Here is a 14640-nt window from a genome sequence, read left to right as displayed (position 1 = left end):
CTCTTGACTGGGGGAGAATGTCTGCATTGTCAGCATTCCGTCCATCATTTGTTTGTTGTAACGCTTTTCGCCCTAAGTGGGATGGGTATTCCCAGACGTGGGACCCGTGCTCACTACGCCACTGGAGTCAAGCTATCCTGGCTGAAGACGGCTGATAGCCAGAAACCGGTCCTAGGATGCTTGATTCCGGTCCAGGAAAGACATGGCTTGGCAGTTCGGGCTGGACTGTTCCCATGAGGCACAGGGTCAAGACTGATTTGCATATGGCCATGTCTAAACTGGGGTGGCGTAGTGGGCAAAAGAACGATGGATTTAACCCAGATCTCTTGACTGGGGGAGAATGTCTGCATTGTCAGCATTCCGTCCATCATTTGTTTGCTGTAACGCTTTTCGCCCTAAGTGGGATGGGTATTCCCAGACGTGGGACCCGTGCTCACTACGCCACTGGAGTCAAGCTATCCTGGCTGAAGACGGCTGATAGCCAGAAACCGGTCCTAGGATGCTTGATTCCGGTCCAGGAAAGACATGGCTTGGCAGTTCGGGCTGGACTGTTCCCATGAGGCACAGGGTCAAGACTGATTTGCATATGGCCGTGTCTAAACTGGGGTGGCGTAGTGGGCAAAAGAACGATGGATTTAACCCAGATCTCTTGACTGGGGGAGAATGTCTGCATTGTCAGCATTCCGTCCATCATTTGTTTGTTGTAACGCTTTTCGCCCTAAGTGGGATGGGTATTCCCAGACGTGGGACCCGTGCTCACTACGCCACTGGAGTCAAGCTATCCTGGCTGAAGACGGCTGATAGCCAGAAACCGGTCCTAGGATGCTTTATTCCGGTCCAGGAAAGACATGGCTTGGCAGTTCGGGCTGGACTGTTCCCATGAGGCACGGGGTCAAGACTGATTTGCATATGGCCATGTCTAAACTGGGGTGGCGTAGTGGGCAAAAGAACGATGGATTTAACCCAGATCTCTTGACTGGGGGAGAATGTCTGCATTGTCAGCATTCCGTCCATCATTTGTTTGTTGTAACAGAGCCTTTCATGACATCCCTCTGTCCCACAGGTATCGCTGGCAACTGTACGTTAGAGAGATAGGATGGGATCCAGAGCTGTCGGATATGGGGCGCAGGGTTGTAAAGGATGCATTATTTATCGCTTCAGCACCAGCACGGTGTCTGAGGCCCCCTTTAGTAGCCACAGTAGTAGACGTTCATGCTTATCCCTTTCCACCTGGGCACTGGCTTGATAAGTCTTGTAATCAAGTTACCTCAATGACTCAAGTCGTTTGGCGTGGTGATTCATGGTTTCTGTTGATGCAACAAGGAAGGCCTCATCCTCCATCACAGCCTGCTCAAGACCCTGCAAGGAGGCTTCCACCTGGATGAGGTACCGGATGAGTGTGCCCCTTGCTCCTATTACTGCATGTACACAATGCCCTCGGACCATGTTTTTTAGCACATCCCACTCCATCAACCATGAGGAGGCTGTGTCACCGGTTTCCGCTCTATAATAGGCTAGTGTTTCATAGGCTGAGTCCCAGAACACAGTGTCCTCCATAACTGTGGGCTGCAGGTGGCATGTGGGTACTGGTGGAATAGGGTCCACCCACGCAACCTGTCAGAGCAGTGGGTTGTGGTGTGGCAGAGTTTTACCCAGGCACTCCGCCAACGTGACATTAAGCTGTGTGGCGTGGTGGCAGAGGAAGCAGTCAAGCTGGACAAGGAGATCATGCGGCATGGAACTATAGGGATATTCTATAGGGGCTAGATTCAGGGCTCGCCAGCTGTCCACCAAGGGCCAGTGTGTGAGCCACTGTGACAGGTAGGATGCAACACGTGTGGTAGAGGGCTCAGGAAGGGGAGGGTAGGATCTATCCAGTGCAGGGTCCAGAACACAGTTAAAATCACCTTCACAAATCCAAGGCAAATGGGACTAGCGGGTCAGCAGTGAGGATATGAATGCCAGAAAACCTACTGATGCAACATTCAGCAAATACAGGTTTCCCAACAACACCTCCACTCTGTCAAACAACCCCTCCACAAACACATAGGGCCCCTCCAGGTCTATCTTGACCACTGTGCTTTGAAAGGACACTGACAGTCATATCCATATTAATGCTTCCCTAGCATAAACGGAATACACCATGCAGAAGAATTTCCCCCTCGAACGTTTTTAGAGTAAGGTCCTTCCCTCTTGCTAGGTGAGTTTCTTGTAAGAATGCCACGTGCATCCATGTCTTTTGAGTTATTGATGAACTGAGTGTCATCTTGCAACTGTTCCCAGTCCCTGGACATTCCAGGTAAGTAACGTTATTTGAACCATTTAACAAATAAGAACAGAGCGGGATGACGGAGAGTCCCTCCGGGGCAGGAAGTCTCCAGGTGTGCTGTGATGATGGTATGATAAGAGGCTCAGTTAAAACAACAAAGTCACTTTTTCAGAGCAGCAGAACAACTTCCTGGCAGCCCAAACAGTTAACGTAATGCTTTAAGCTTGTGGACCCTTTAGCGCAGCAATCCAGTAGTCGCAGGGATCCCAAGGTGGGGGGCATGAGCATTTAACAGTACTTGCCATGCTGAATCTGGACGGTGGCGAAATTCAAAGCAGCTGACAGCAGGCCAACATCAGTACGGTCCCCAGTTAGATAAAGTCATCACCCGTCTGTGGTGTTACAGGGAAGAGCAGGGTGGATGACGCACTTATCCGGGAGTTTGCAGAATCTTCATCATAGAAGGCATCTTCTGATTCCTCCATGGTGCAGGCTGTGTTAGAGTCCCAAATACGAGCTGCCACAGCAAGGGCCGAAGTCATTTTGCGGCGTGCTTGGGCAGGCAAGGGAGCCCCAAAGACTCCATTAAAAGGTCAGCATGATCTTCCCGCTGCGGTTCTGAAGTGGGCACCCGTGATGTGGCATCGCTAACGTCAGGTGAAGATGGTCAGTCCTGTTTGACCCAGTCCCAGGCATCTCCTGGCTTCATGAAGAACTATGATTTTCCATTGGATGCCACTTTGAGTTTTGCGGGAAACAAGAGGGAGTACTTAAATCCCTCTTCTCTCAGCTTGCGTTTCTAACCTGTAAAGAATGCTCTCCAACGCTGGGCTGCCATAGTGTATCAGGAAAAAAGATCTGCACATTATTGAGAGCCTCATTTATGAGAAGTGGCGCATCGCTGGGCAAAAACAGCGATGCATCACTTGTCATAGCTCCATCCTTATGACACAATGGATGCACCCTATTTACAATAATAACAGATACTTCAGAAATCCTGATGTATCCGGTGTCGCAAAAATGACACACTGCTGGAGTGTGTCGGATAACTGACGCAACTCCATCAATGTGTCATTACACATGGATGAGCCCCATGTGAAAAGCTCTGCATTTCTTCTTTTGCCTGCTGGAAGCATGCATAAGGATTGTGACTCAGTCAAGTCGTTGAAGTGGCGCAGTGAAATCTCATAAATTTCACAGTGCTACTTCTACAAGGCTTTTTCAAGGGGGAACAGCCACCCTGCATACATTATACCTGACGCAGGTATAATGTATTGTAGGCCTTTACAAAGTGACGCATCTGCCTAGATGTGTAACTTTGTAAATAATGGACGGTGTGGCGCTTTGTTTACGCTGCTGCAGCATCATAGAAAAGTGACGCAACTGCTGTGCAAGCATAAATAAGGACCTGAATGTAACGCGGCACAACCTCAGAGTAGCTTGCACCACTGTGTCACAGTCTCTGAAGTTCAGTGATCTTTGGACGCCAGGTGGGGGCTGCACAGGAGGTGTCAGGTGTGCGTGCTCAACAGGAAAGTGGCAGGATAGTCCCATCAGTTGGGATTTTAGTGGAAAATCAAGTTTCGAAGAAAACAGTGAGGTCCCCCCCTCTGCTCCCTCGGGAAAACTGATGATTATGACATTTTTCCAACTGGAATGGCATTTCAGGTCACCCAATTTTTCCTCCAACTGCTGGACCCTACTGGTAAGGTCACCAACCTATTTGGTGAGAGATTGTGCTCTTGGCTGTATATCAGAAATGGCAGTTTCTGCACCCTTCACCCTGTCCAAAATCTTCCTCTGGTCCTCTCGCAGTAGTTCCAGTGTCATAGCACTGATCCTACCCCAAGGTCCAGCAGGGTCGCTGTGATGGCATTGACGATGGTATCCAACTTCGCTGCCATGAGGTCTGCATCCGAAGGGGACTGTTCCCCCGTGTCGGCAGGAAGCAGCGTGGTTTCCATGATCAGGTCTCCAGCAATAGGCGCACCACGTGGGCCTTTCCTGACTTCTGTTGAACCATTTTTGCATGCTTATGGTGGTTTCCCACAGCCTCTCCTCCACAGGGGGTAAGGGTTTTAGTTGGCCAGCAGGGAGTGAAACACAATACCGGTCCGCCGTCCCCCAGCACCGCACTCCAGGCACAGTGGTGCCCATAAAGCACATGCAGGCAGCCGCCTCTCCTCCAAGACGGGACACTTCCTGGATCCAGGTATTTGGTAACAGCACAAATGTTCTCCGGGTTGAGCAAATGCACAGAAGAGGGCGCTGTAGGGTAGGAGCTATGGTCCAGCTCCCCAGCAAGGCCTAGTCTATGTCTGCAAGGGCGGTAAGAGCCCAGGCAAGAGAATCAAGAGGAACAGAGGGCCAAACCCAAGAACCAGTCCTCCGGCCCCTTCCACCACCAAAGCCGCCGGCGCTCTCCCCTCCAGCTGCTGCTCTCCAGGCCCTCTTTCTTTTCCCTTTAGCTGTCTCCAGTGCAGCGAGGACTCGCCTGGCAGGAGAGGAGGAAGAGCATTTTAGACACCTTGCGGCTATCGGCAGCTCCCTGCTAAGGCCTCCATCTGGCCCTACTGTCTTAATGGCCATGCAACTTCTGCATCACCGCCATGGCCTCTGACACTGCCTCCGACATGGCAACGAGCAGCCCACTAGCCCGCCCTCATACAGAACCTCATTGGGGGCTGTCTTGCACCAGCTACGACCTATTCGATCCTCGGGGGCCCTCGATACTGCCAGAATAAAGGCGCTCTCACCAGAGTCTCAGCAACACACGCCCACCATCTTGCAGCACTGAACCATGCCTATGTGTGTCTCTGATATGACTTTGTTTTAGTAATCTCTCACTCAAAATGTTCTCCGCTGCATATGAGCGCCATAATAAATTACCAGTGACTGTAATGGGTTCCCCACTTATACCTTGAAGAATGCTGTTGTATTTGGTATGTGGCAGTGAAGTAATACTTTGTTATTTTTTGTCTATTTTAGCATTTGTGGAGAAATTCTTTTTAGGACTTGGGGCCGCTTATTATTCATTATGCAACACTGCATTGCGCAGCATTGAGGGAGAATGTGTTGTGCCATGTTGCGGCAGAAATTTCATCATGGATGCACCGTATTTACCATGTAGGTCCATGCACAATGTGGCGCATGGACCTAAAATGCGTCATGCAGTGTGACGCAAAGTAGTAGTTATGTTGCTATGCGGTGCAACACAATTTTACCCTATGTGATGCAAAATAAAATTGCATGCCGTATGACACCTTTGCTTGCTGGAGTCAAGGGCCAGGACAGTGCTGTCATAGAGGACAAACAAGATGTCAAATCAAAACACAACAAAATAACAACAAAGCAACACTTTTGGTAAATAGAGTGAAGTCAAACAATTACGTAAGTACCAAAGTTGTAAATAACCAATCTTGAGAACTACAGGCATGAAACTTAAAAGTGTCTGGGCCAAAAAGTGGGAAATACCAAAAAGTCACAACTATGATTATTCAGTTGTGCCGCATTGTGACCTAATGAAAAATATACAGCAACTGGATTGGAATGTGGGCCAATACAGGAAAAATGTAGGCCTGCCCAACTCTAAGTACGAAGTAAAATCTTCGTTTGCTGTGTGTAGGGAGTCCTTGTGTTCGGCATGTGTTATGCTGGAGTTTCGAGATGTGGATGTGAGGAGATGTGCGGAGTTGAGTAGGTTCTGTTGCACATGACCATAGGTGGCCTGGCAGAGCACCTGCAGAGCCACTTTCCAAGTCCTAGGATTACGGTGGCACCACTTGAGCCTATCACTCACAGCAGACAAAGGTCAGGTGCTTGGAGAAATGTGTTTGAGGCCCTAACCAAGAGGCAAGCCAACAAGCATTTGAGGATAACCTGTTGGTTTCAGGGTTGAAGAACCATGTCCACTACTTTCAATCTGGCAGTGGGTTGGCACGGAAACAGAGTAGCAGTTCTTTTTGCAGAGCCCCAAAGCAGTGTTTCTGAGTCTTCTACAGCTCCTCAGATTGAATGAACAGTTGGATATGAGGTACATATATAGACTCCCAGGTGCTCACTCAATAATTGGATTAGGTACTTGACTGTTCACCCCCCACCCATGAGGTGTTGTGGATATTGTGCCAGGCTGTCCTTGGCCCAGCTTATCTGGGGGTGACAAAACACTGTTCTCCAATCCTTTGTGACGCAGCTCAGGATGAGTGTATGTGATGTGTAAGTGTGTTAGGTGACACCTCCCCCCCTTATGAAGTCTGAGATGGTCCATCATGGCAACATCTATGGGCCTTTGTCTCACTTTCTGTTAACAATACTCAAAGACAAACATAAAGCTACACATGACTATGTCACCCAAGATACAGGAAACGGTCACTAAATGCTCAGGACAAGGAAATGTTGTTGTACAGATTTCCGACTCCCAAACTAACGCTTCCATCGCATAGTCCTCCATCATGCAATTCCTTACCAACCAAATCTACTTTCCTACTTGATCCCAGTAAATATTTACCACTTATGATATCTCATAAGGTAAGCCAATTTCTATCCTTGGGGAGATGTAGACCTAACAGTGTTGACAAACTGTACACCTCATTTTATCACAACCAGGACATATCTAATTTCAAAGTACATGTGGAATGAATCAATACACTGCACCCTGCCTTCTGGCCTATTTTGGCCCTAGCTCAGGAGTGGAGTGAAGTATATGCACTACAAAGTGAGGTATTGGCCTAGCAAGAGGTATATCATGGCTGGTCCAAATTTCTGTGTAAATAAGCACACACTGGCTGCACTGGCAGGTCACATTCATGTGTAAAGGCCTACATAATTAGATGCCACAATGAATGGTGGATGGACACTAGTTGAATGTAATTCGCAACCCTGGATACATGCAGTAGTACTTTACTAGGGATTTAGACACCAAAATTGTATTTAAATTTCAGTGTATGCTTATGTAATAACGTTGAAAGTTGAGACCACATGCACCTTAGTTTTGTTTAGAATTGGAAAAGTTAGCTGAGTCCTAAAGGCATAAAAAATAAGCCCCATTTTTATCAAGCTTTTGTGTTTGAACTAGTGGCACACAAGGGGATGCAAGAGTGACGCAAAACCAAAATTAGATTTACCAAGCCACGCAAAGTCACCTTTCGTGGCCCTGCATGGCATGATAAATCTATGGTGATGCAAGACAGGGTAAATTCTTGCCTTGCGTTACTCTGTGACAGGGAGGCATGCCATGGGTGGAGCATGGGTGATCCCACACATCCATCAATGCATTCTGACACATTCCCAGGTTTACCATCACTGGGAGACCTGGGAATCTGTCAGAATTATACACCCGGCCACAAGGAGAAATATCTTGATATCTCCTTGTTGCTTTTCCTTACTTAGTGTACTGCATTCTGCAGCTCATGTGGAAAGTGGCAAATGCCTCTGAGGACTGTTGTTGTGCATGTGCAGGAAGGTGTCCCTTTCCGCACCAAAAGAAATCCTGCCTGCAATGCAGGAACCATTGCACCATGGTGCAAGAGTGGCTGAGTTTGGCGCGAGCCAGTAGTTTGTAAGCAACTGCAAGCAGAGAGCAAGTATGCACTACATAATGGTAAATACATCCCTTTAGTACAGTCTCCCTTTCATGCAGCACAGCAAGGTGGCTTCTACATTTTGTTGTGTGAAATGTTGGTAAATATGGGCTTACATTTGCAAAATCAGTAGGCTGTGAGTGAACATCTTTGCATGAATAAACCATTTAGGATGTAAGGTCCTATAATCATAATACTAAAAATCGAAATTGATGGTGTGATGACAGTCCACTTGGAAAATATATAGCAAACACTACAATTTGGATATATTGATATGCTTTAACATAATGATGATAAAGTGATTATCTAATACAAGCTGTAATGTTAAACTGTCATAAATGATGTCTGTTCTTTAAAATGGCAATCAGTAAAGGAAGAATGGTAACATTTCTCTCATCTCACAGAAGGAATTACATGTCGATGATGATCAATTTGACCTTGAATCCACCCTGCCCCCTGCAATCAACTCCTGGATACTATACACAATCCCACTATGTTATTGGCAATTGAAGATGTTGTTGGGGCTCTAAATGAACCAACACAGACTGTGCATCATTGAGCTGTTCACCATTATGGTAGCATGAACTCTGATGACCCCCAAGTCATGTTTTAAAGGAGAGGGGTAGGGGTCCAGAACTGTATGGTGGAATCTGTCAAGTTGGGGATGGTGAAAATAGTGGACACACTTGAGGGAGTCCACAGGTGTCTCAGGTCTTTTAAGGAGTTGGGTTGGGTTGGAAGGGGCTGTAAGATACACCCATTACTGGCTATACTAAATAGATGTCTCCTTAGCAGATATTGCTGGTGTGATGATGGGTGACACAGACCAAAACCCTCCTACCTCTCACACAAGTGATGTATAACAGAAGCTGGGAGCCATCAATTCCTCAATGAGTAGAGGCCTTGGGGAAATGATTGGAAGCCAAGATCAGCACCTACATATTAGGAACTAGTGCCCTCAACAGCAACATCCTTGCTGTGGTGCAAAACCAGCAAGCACTTGCCAGGGATTATTATGCAGCCTTAGTCGCGATTCAGGAAATGGGCTGTACATCTTCATCATCTGATGTCTGCAATGAGGAAACAACAACTTCTTCTCCTAAGCCTCCTACTCCACCACACAACAACAAAAGGAGGCAACGATGATCTTCTCTGTGAACATTGGTGAGTGTGTTTTGGCGAGGTCATTCTATTGGTATGTGTTTATCTTCATGTCACCCTATTATAAAACCACTTCAGTCTTTAATTGGTGACATGCAGTTGTTCTTGGTCATCTGTTCCTGTCATTCAGCATCCTTCAAAGCTAATGGCAATGTGATGGAGAAGAGTCACACTATAGAGCACCTTGTTTTTGGATTTGTTATCTCCTCCTCTACCACCAACTATTCCTTTTTGAATGTGCAACTCAAATAATGTGTGCAGCATTTGAGTTTTGTAAATACATTTCACCTACAACACATTTCTTAATCTGTCTGTATATATCCTGATATGTACTGTAGAACTTCTGAGCTCATGTCATGCTGTTGGGATGTGTCTGCAGATTTGCATGCAATCGGTCATCACAGATCAATATCTACATCCTCATAAATACCATTCCTTTCCTTCAATGAAGGCTTGTATATCATTTTTACTAATAGAAACACATTAACCACCCATGCAAAGTAGAAACATATGTATTCACACAAACGTTCACACACTATTAAAATATGCATAACTATCTTATACTAAAACTATACTACCTACTCTAATCTATATAGTCCTATGTCTAAAACTATGTAAATCTAACTTAACAATCTATAACATGAGACATATTAAACATCAGCTCCCCACTGTACATGAATAGACAAAAGACCTACGTATACTATGTCCCACACATATACTACCTTAACATATGAATCTAAACAAATATGTATGGTTTAAAACATTTAACATCATCCCTCAACAAACTAACTACTCTACCTAAATATTCAATATAAAAACACTACTTACACCTAACTACCTTACACTATATCTACTCTACATATAATACCTATCTAATTACATATAGAAAAAAACAATATATCAGAAGAGGGAAGCAATGAGGGGATAAAAAAGAGGGCAAGGCAGTATGTCCACCATCTTTATCAGGGCTTAGAGCCACACCTGCATCAAACTGTGATGTTTTTGCATCCACATCTTTCGTTTTTCAATTTGCCTACTTCTCCACCTCAAACTCAGTTAGTTCAGCCGTAGGTAATGCAACTTTGCCAGCTTGGATAGGTTTAAGTCACAATCTGATGCTGTAGTGTGTCTCCTTTTCTTACTGATCTTCTTATGTCCATGAGGTGTGGTTGTGGCGGTGGACCCATGTGCCTTCTTCTCAGCTTTATAAAGTGTACCTATCTGCTGAAAGCCTATTGCCACCTTGCATATTTTTTCAGAGCATGCTCTTTGGGAAGCATATTTTTTCTTGGCATCTGCACAAGTTTTTTAATTCTGATGAATACTGAAAGCAAAGTTTGACCTACAAATAACTGTATGTTGTGGTATGGCTCCACATGCATTTCTGCAATAGTATGCTATGAGCACTTATATGTCATCATTTGCCATTGACAGACCGTAACAATGTATACGTGAAAGGAAATGGTCACATAATTGTTGACTTCCTTGAGGAAATCAACATGCCTGTACCACTTTATTGAAAAAACACATACATATTTCAAAAACATTACACCTGAGATATACTATTCATGTGTGTTTTATATGGCTATCCAAACATGCATAAAATGGTTTATGGTGCATCAAATGTTGCAGCATCCACTGCAAATGTCTAGTCATATGTGGCCAACACATACATCGACCACTTTCTAACTTCACTATCATGTGGCCTTGTTTATCTTACACATTTACATGATGGGACAGGCTTAATAATTGTTGAGGCAATGCAATACAGCAAGATACATGGCTGCAGTGCACTGTGTGAAAGGGAGAGTGGTGGAAAGAACCATATGTAGTCTTTGATGGTGCATGCATGTTATAGGCCTGTGCAGGTGCAGAATCTAGTGACAAATGACTACACGTGCGCTTATGGCATGTTGCAGTTTGGGTGGTTAACAGGCAATATAATTCCTTCATTTGAATGTGATAAATGCCTCTCAGGGTAATTTGTACCATGTTAACCAATACCAACATGTTATTCTCTACTGACATCTGTACCTGGTGAAAACTCAGAAGGCGTGGATGCATCATAACACCCAAGCAGCACCCATGTCATGCATCCCTAGTGCTGACTAAAGCAAACCATTACATAGGTATGCATTATGTTAATCCACATTTAGAAACTTTAGCAAGACCAATGTGGTTGGGCTGGAGTGGCTTGGTACTTCAGATGTGAGCCTTGCTTTGCCCTTGTGTCACTTTGCTTGACACAAGGCTAAAGAAAACTCTGCATAAAAGGCCTACCTTCTGTCATCAGCATAAATGGTGAGGACCAGATTTATCATTCTTTCATGCAGCACAACACAGAAAGCCACCTTGATGTGCTATGTGAAAGGGAAAGGGCACAAATGAGCCGTATGTACTATTATACGGCACATACGTGTCCTATAGTAGCACTGCTGCACTTTTGGCTGCCTAGCACCAGCACAGGCACCCTTGCGCCATGGTGCAAGGGTGCCTATGTTGTAGGCAGGATTGTTTTTGTGCAGGAAGGGACACCTCCTGCAAAAAAAACAATGATCACAGGTATTTTCCTCTTTCTATGTGTGCTTCGGAAAGCAGCACATTTAGAAATAGGAAAAAATGAGAAAAAATAAACATATTTCTCCTCTATACGCCTCACCTGGGAAAGCATAGCATTTTGACGCATTTCCAGGTCTATCACTTGTGTTACATCTGGGAATCAAAAACCATGGGTGGATGCGTTGGAACGCCAATGCTGCATCCACGGAATGCCTCCCTGCCGCAGAGTAATGCAAGACAGCAATTTGCTCTCCCTTGCATTACTCTAGATTTAAGGTGGCATTATGTGGCTTGATAGTTATCACTTTTTTTGCATTGCCCTTGTGCTCCTTGCATGGTGCGAGGGTGACACAAAACCTAAGTAAATCTGGGCTGGTGAGTGAAGAGTGTGACATAGCATTTATCTTTTATATCACTGCACCATAACATTATTGTTGATGAATATACACATATAAGCAACATTGTGGACTTCTGCTAAAACATGCTTACTATGCTGCCTTGCATCAACATGGCCAACCAATTCACAAGTTACAGGTGTGCCATAGTCATAGAGATCATATATTTGTGAAACCATATAGGCAGGGCCTACCAAAAGAAGATTGTGAACCTGATCATTTTATTTACTCATGTATATTTATATATCTAACACAAACATGTGCAGCAAGAGGAACATGCCTTGATGGATATGTGTTGCACACTGAGGTATGCATTCCAACAACATCCTTACATATGTTGAAGCAATGGTGATGGGATGCTTGTCTTGACTGGTGCATCTGCTCATACCGTCAGTGCCGTTTGAAGGCATAACTCCTATACATGTACTCTAGTATTGGGCAGTCCAGCACTTGCTCTGTGAGGGGTCTACACCCATATTTTACCCTTGATGCATAGCATTCAGTCACTGTGTACTACATCTGGACCTTATAGACCACAGATAGTTCTACACAGGCAGGCAGCACATTACTATTTAGGATAGCCTTCTACTTCTGTATACATGGCACCTACCTTCAGCATTTGGGTCAGAGAAACTTTCAGTTTCTGCCTCATCAAATGAATGGTGTCCACCTGAAAGACATGATGTGTGTGAAATATTTCAAATTATCTGAATATACAATCATCATCATCATAACTTTATTTCGATCTACATATAGATCATAAAAGTACAACATATAAAATCCTAAAAAGTACATTAAAAAACCCACATCTCCTACATAATACAATAACAACCCCACCCCAGCACGTGGCAAGTTTAGGTACAGAAGATTTAAAAAATATATAAGCCATTTATAAAGCAATAAGATTTAAGAAATTAGAGAAAACACATTAAAATCTAAAAATGCCTCACTCTCTCCTGTATCAAATGGGGCAGGTCAAGTCAGATAGATTTTAACAGCTGCCAATCTATAGTAAATCCCCTTCAGGTTGTACCTTGTAGCCCTTGGCTGTGTAAAGTGTTAGTGCCATTATGATTAAAAGAGGAAAGGTTCACAAACCATATAGAAACAAAAATTGCACGCTATACGGAAATGGCTTATAGAGGCAATTAGACATCATCCAGGGATGGGTCCCAAAAAAGTGCAGTGTCTCTTGTCAAAAGTGGCTATCATGGCAAAAGAAAAGGGCCAACATACCCCCATATGGCTCCTCTTAACATGCTCTAGCATAATTTGCGCAAACGCATTGAGACTGCCAGATCCAGTCTGTCTGGAGGTACCTAGCAACTGCATACACCACCAGTCTGGCGGGTCCTACACAGTGGCAATATCCATCTTTTCCTCTGGGAAGCATATGCTGGGCAAAAGAATAAGAAATGGGGTAAATTTTCAAGGGAGCCTTTACACGCGGGTCACTCGCTGCTCTTGTGTTTCGCATTTGCCCACTTCGCATAGAAGGCCATCATTTTTAGGGTCTGATCTCCAAATCGTAAAAACTGTTTCCTAGCTGAAGAGGGAGTAATCTCATTGGTCATATCCTCATAGCTGGAAGTCAGCTTAAACTCCATAAAATAGAGGGTCAAGGTATCTTTACTACTACCAATGGATCCTTCATATACATCTTGCCAGTAGGCTGATTTAATTACCAATTTGGAACCAGAGGTGAGGGCCTCTGGTACTGTCCAAAACATTTCCAGTCCCAGCTTACAAGTACAATGGAACCAGCCGCGTACTCTTTGGGAGCGCAAATAACTGCCTAATAAAGTTATGCGCTGTACGCCAAAAAAGGCTTCAATTGGCCGGACCCCATATGTCCTCACTATATTAGGCTGCCCCCAAAGACTTTCTATTGTAGATCTCAATTGCTGGGGCAACTTTTTTGGAAAGGGTTGATTGTATATCTTTAACAATTGAGACAAATAGGGTATTAGCGTTCAATCAGCTTTGTGGACCTGCATGGACCAATCTAGGCTGGGTGTTAGCCTTATCCCTAGATAATTAAAGTTGGATACCTGCTCAATCAGGTCCTTATTAACAACTAATTTGCTTTTGTAATTTTCTAGCTCTAGCATGTTTAAAAAACATACATTTTGTTTACGTACTTTGAGTTCTAATCCCCACTTGTTGCTAAAAATATTATATATAACAGGTGCTGTCGACCCTTTAGTGATTTGGAAATGAAGAGAGTGTCGCCCACAAAAAGCAAGGCGGGCACTCTCTGGTCTCCCACCCTTGGGGCATCACAGCCATCCCAGTCTACCCTTCTCCCAGCATCATTAAGAAAGAGAGAAAACTGAGTGGGTGCCAATACACATCCCTGATTAACACCCTGCCTGATGCTTATTGGTTGGGTGAGCTCTCCCTTTTGCCCCATCTAACAATGGCATAATTCTCTTCATGCAGCCATACCAAAATTGCCAATAAGTTCAGCGGAATACCTATGCTATCCAGTGCTGTGCATAGCAATGCCCTTGGAACCAGGTCAAAGGCTGTACGTTGTTCGACAAAGGCAACAAAAAGGTGCCCCTTGTTCACCATCACCGCTTTCCAAAAAAGGCAATTAAAGCAAAAAAACTGGTCTATAGTACTAATTTCAACTCAGAATCCTGCCTGGAACTCTGATAGCACATTATTCTCC

Source organism: Triturus cristatus, chromosome 8 (genome assembly GCF_964204655.1).
Source record: "Triturus cristatus chromosome 8, aTriCri1.1, whole genome shotgun sequence".
NCBI lineage: Eukaryota > Metazoa > Chordata > Amphibia > Caudata > Salamandridae > Triturus > Triturus cristatus.
Note: the sequence above shows the minus strand (reverse complement) of the source record.